The following is a 5667-nucleotide window of genomic DNA, read 5'->3' on the forward strand; positions in this document are numbered from 1 at the left end:
TGAGTAGTTCACCCCTGGACTATGGGTCCATAGCAGTAGCTAGATGGTTGTCTTCTCCTCATTATGCTTCATTGTCGGGTCTTGTGAGCTGCCTAACATGATCAAGATCATCTATCTGTAATGCTATATGTTGTGTTTGTTGGGATCCGATGGATAGAGAATACTATGTTATGTTGATTATCAATCTATTACCTATGTGTTGTTTATGATCTTGCATGCTCTCCGTTATTAGTAGAGGCTCTGGCCAAGTTTTTACTCTTAACTCCAAGAGGGAGTATTTATGCTCGATAGTGGGTTCATGCCTCCATTAAATCTGGGACAGTGACATAAAGTTCTAAGGTTGTGGATGTGCTGTTGCCACTAGGGATAAAACATCGATGCTATGTCCGAGGATGTAGTTGTTGATTACATTACGCACCATACTTAATGCAATTGTCTGTTGTTTGCAACTTAATACTGGGAGGGGTTCGGATGATAACCTGAAGGTGGACTTTTTAGGCATAGATGCATGCTGGATAGCGGTCTATGTACTTTGTCGTAATGCCCAATTAAATCTCACTATACTCATCATATCATGTATGTGCATGGTCATGCCCTCTCTATTTGTCAATTTCCCAACTGTAATTTGTTCACCCAACATGCTATTTATCTTATGGGAGAGTGATACGTCTCCGACGTATCGATAATTTCTTATGTTCCATGCCACATTATTGATGTTATCTACATGTTTTATGCACACTTTATGTCATATTCGTGCATTTTCTGGAACTAACCTATTAACAAGATGCCGAAGTGCCAGTTCTCGTTTCTCGCTGTTTTTGGTTTCGTAAATCCTAGTAACGAAATATTCTCTAATCGGACGAAATCAAGACCCAGTGTTCCTATTTTCACCGGAAGCATCCGTAACACCCGAGAGCCGCGTAGGGGCCCCTGTGGGCCCCAGATGATAGGGTGGCGCGGCCTGGGCCCCGGCCGCGCCACCTATGGTGCCACCGCCTCTTCGACCTTCCCGCGCCGCCTCTCCGCCTATAAAAGCCCCCGGATCAGAAAACCCTACACCAATTGACGAAAACCACGTAAACCTTCCGTAGCCGCCGCCATCGCGAAGCCAAGATCCGGGGGACAGGAGTCTCTGTTCCGGCACCCTGCCGGAGCGGGGAAGTGCCCCCGGAAGGCTTCTCCATCGACACCGCTGCCATCTCCACCGCCATCTTCATCACCGCTGCTGCTCCCATGAGGAGGGAGTAGTTCTCCATCGAGGCTCGGGGCTGTACCGGTAGCTATGTGGTTAATCTCTCTACTATGTACTTCAATACAATGATCTCATGAGCTGCTTTACATGATTGAGATTCATCTGAGTTTTGTATCACAATTCATCTATGTGCTACTCTAGTGATGTGTTATTAAAGTAGTTCTATTCCTCCTGCACGTGTGTAATGGTGACAGTGTGTGCACCGTGTTAGTACTTGGTTTATGCTATGATCATGATCTCCTGTAGATTATGAAGTTAACTATTGCTATGATGGTATTGATGTGATCTATTCCTCCTACATATGCATGAAGGTGACAGTGTGCATGCTATGTTAGTACTTGGTTTAGTCTTTTGATCTATCTTACACTATAAGGTTACTTAAATATGAACAAATTGTGGAGCTTGTTAACTCCGGCATTGAGGGTTCGTGTAATCCTACGCAATGCGTTCATCATCCAACAAAAGTGTAGAGTATGCATTTATCTCTGCTCGTTATGTGATCAATGTTGAGAGTGTCCACTAGTGAAAGTGTAATCCCTAGGCCTTGTTCCTAAATACTGCTGCGTTACTACTGCTTGTTTACTGTTTTACTGTGTTACTACTGCTGCAATACCACCACCATCAACTACACGCCCGCAAGCTATTTTCTGGCACCGTTGCTACTGCTTATATATATTCATACCACCTGTATTTCACTATCTCTTCGCCGAACTAGTGCACCTATTTGGTGTGTTGGGGACACAAGAGACTTCTTGCTTTGTGGTTGCAGGGTTGCATGAGAGGGATATCTTTGACCTCTTCCTCCCTGAGTTCGATAAACCTTGGGTATCCACTTAAGGGAAAACTTGCTGTTCTACAAACCTCTCGCTCTTGGAGGCCCAACACTGCCTACAGAAAGGAGGGGGAACGTAGACATCAAGCACTTTTCTCGGCGCTCGTTGCCGGGAGGAAAGGTAAAAGGCTCTCATACTACGGTCCTGTAAAGTATTTTTCTCGGCGCCGTCGTGTGTGTGCTCGAAGCTATTTCCTTTAGATCCTGCAATTGTATCTTTTTGTTTCTTGTTTACACTAGTTTGGCATAATGGACAACAATGAGCTTCTTGTTCTATTTCCTGATTTAAAACATGGATTGTTTGATGCGAAAATTAAAAAACCTATGAAATCTTCTTTGCATGCTGGTAGTAATATTAGTATGAACGCTTTGAACACCATTGTTGACAATAATATAGAAAGTTCTAAGCTTGGGGAAGCTGGTTTTCATGATATTTTTAGTCCCCCAAGCATTGAGGAGAAAATTTTCTTTGATGATACTTTGCCTCCTATTTATGATGATAATGATACTGGTCTTTTAGTGCCGCCTACTATGGAGAGTAAATTTTGTTGTGATTATACTATGCCTCCTACACTTGATGAGAATAATAATGATAGCTACTTTGTTGAATTTGCTCCCACTACAACTAATAAAATTGATTATGCTTATGTGGAGAGTAATAATTTTATGCATGAGACTCATGATAAGAATGCTTTATGTGATAGTTATATTGTTGAGTTTGCTCATGTTGCTACTGAAAATTATTATGAGAGAGGAAAATATGGTTGTAGAAATTTTCATGTTACTAAAATACCTCTCTATGTGCTGAAATTTTTCAAGCTACACTTGTTTTATCTTCCTATGCTTGTTACTTTGCTCTTCATGAACTTGTTTATTTACAAGATTCCTATGCATAGGAAGCATGTTAGACTTAAATGTGTTTTGTATTTGCCTCTGGATGCTCTCTTTTGCTTCAAATACTATTTCTTGCGAGTGCATCATTAAAACTGCTGAGCCCATCTTAATGGCTATAAAGAAAAGAACTTCTTGGGAGATAACCCATGTGTTATTTTGCTACAGTAATTTGTTTTTATTTGTGTCTTGGAAGTTGTTTACTACTGTAGCAACCTCTCCTTATCTTAGTTTTGTGTTTTGTTGTGCCAAGTAAAGTCTTTGATAGTAAAGTAAGTACTAGATTTGGATTACTGCACAGTTCCAGATTTCTTTGCTGTCACGAATCTGAGTCCACCTCCCTGTAGGTAGCTCAGAAAATTAAGCCAATTTACGTGCATGATCCTCAGATATGTACGCAACTTTCATTCAATTTGAGCATTTTCATTTGAGTAAGTCTGGTGCCATTTTAAAATTCGTCAATACGAACTGTTCTGTTTTGACAGATTCTGCCTTTTATTTCGCATTGCCTCTTTTGCTATGTTGGATGAATTTCTTTGATCCACTAATGTCCAGTAGCATTATGCAATGTCCAGAAGTTTTAAGAATGATTGTGTCACCTCTGAATATGTTAATTTTTATTATGCACTAACCCTCTAATGAGTTGTTTCGAGTTTGGTGTGAAGGAAGTTTTCAAGGGTCAAGAGAGGAGGATGATACACTATGATCAAGAAGAGTGAAAGCTCTAAGCTTGGGGATGCCCCGGTGGTTCACCCCTGCATATATTAAGAAGACTCAAGCGTCTAAGCTTGGGGATGCCCAAGGCATCCCCTTCTTCATCGACAAATTATCGTGTTCCTTCTCTTGAAACTATATTTTTATTCGGTCACATCTTATGTGCTTTACTTGGAGCGTCTGTATGTTTCTTGTTTTTGTTTTTTGTTTGAATAAATGCTTGTGTGGGAGAGAGACACGCTCCGCTGGTTCGTATGAACACATGTGTTCTTAGCTTTTAGTATTCATGGCGAAGTTTCTTCTTCGTTAAACTGTTATATGGTTGGAATTGGAAAATGATACATGTAGTAATTGCTATTAATGTCTTGGGTAATGTGATACTTGGCAATTGTTGTGCTCATGATTAAGCTCTTGCATCATATGCTTTGCACCCATTAATGAAGAAATACATAGAGCATGCTAAAATTTGGTTTGCATATTTGGTTTCTCTAAGGTCTAGATAATTTCTAGTATTGAGTTTGAACAACAAGGAAGACGGTGTAGAGTCTTATAATGTTTTCAGTATGTCTTTTATGTGAGTTTTGCTGCACCGGTTCATCCTTGTGTTTGTTTCAAATAAGCCTTGCTAGCCTAAACCTTGTATCGAGAGGGAATACTTCTCATGCATCCAAAATACTTGAGCCAACCACTATGCCATTTGTGTCCACCATACCTACCTACTACATGGTATTTTCTGCCATTCCAAAGTAAATTGCTTGAGTGCTACCTTTAAAATTCCATCATTCACCTTTGCAATATATAGCTCATGGGACAAATAGCTTAAAAACTATTGTGGTATTGAATATGTAATTATGCACTTTATCTCTTATTAAGTTGCTTGTTGTGCGATAACCATGTTTACTGGGGACGCCATCAACTGTTCATTGTTGAATTTCATGTGAGTTGCTATGCATGTTCGTCTTGTCTGAAGTAAGGGCGATCTACACTGAGTTGAATGGTTTGAGCATGCATATTGTGAGAGAAGAACATCGGGCCGCTAACCGAAGCCATGTTCCATGGTGGAAGTTTCAGTTTTGGACAACAATCCTCAAATCTCTAATGAGAAAAGAATTAATTGTTGTTGAATGCTTAAAGCATTAAAAGAGGAGTCCATTATCTGTTGTCTATGTTGTCCCGGTATGGATGTCTAAGTTGAGAATAATCAATAGCGAGAAATCCAATGCGAGCTTTCTCCTTAGACCTTTGTACAGGCGGCATAGAGGTACCCCTTTGTGATACTTGGTTAAAGCATATGTATTGCGGTGATAATCCAGGTAGTCCAAGCTAATTAGGACAAGGTGCGGGCACTATTAGTACACTATGCATGAGGCTTGCAACTTATAAGATATAATTTACATGATGCATATGCTTTATTACTACCGTTGACAAAATTGTTTCATGTTTTCAAAATCAAAGCTCTAGCACAAATATAGCAATCGATGCTTTTCCTCTGCGAAGGACCATTCTTTTACTTTCAATGTTGAGTCAGTTCACCTATTTCTCTCCACCTCAAGAAGCAAACACTTGTGTGAACTGTGCATTGATTCTTACATACTTGCTTATTGCATTTGTTATATTGCTTTGCATTGACAACTATCCATGAGATATACATGTTACAAGTTGAAAGCAACCGCTGAAACTTAATCTTCTTTTGTGTTGTTTCAATATCTCTACTTTGAATTATTGCTTTATGAGTTAACTCTTATGCAAGACTTATTGATGCTTGTCTTGAAGTGCTATTCATGAAAAGTCTTTGCTATATGATTCACTTGTTTACTCATGTCATATACATTGTTTTGATCGCTGCATTCACTACATATGCTTTACAAATAGTATGATCAAGATTATGATGGCATGTCACTCCGTAAATTATCTCGTGTTATCGTTTTACTCGCTTCGGGACGAGCAGAACTAAGCTTGGGGATGCTGATACGTCTCC

Source organism: Lolium perenne, chromosome 1 (genome assembly GCF_019359855.2).
Source record: "Lolium perenne isolate Kyuss_39 chromosome 1, Kyuss_2.0, whole genome shotgun sequence".
NCBI classification, from domain to species: domain Eukaryota; kingdom Viridiplantae; phylum Streptophyta; class Magnoliopsida; order Poales; family Poaceae; genus Lolium; species Lolium perenne.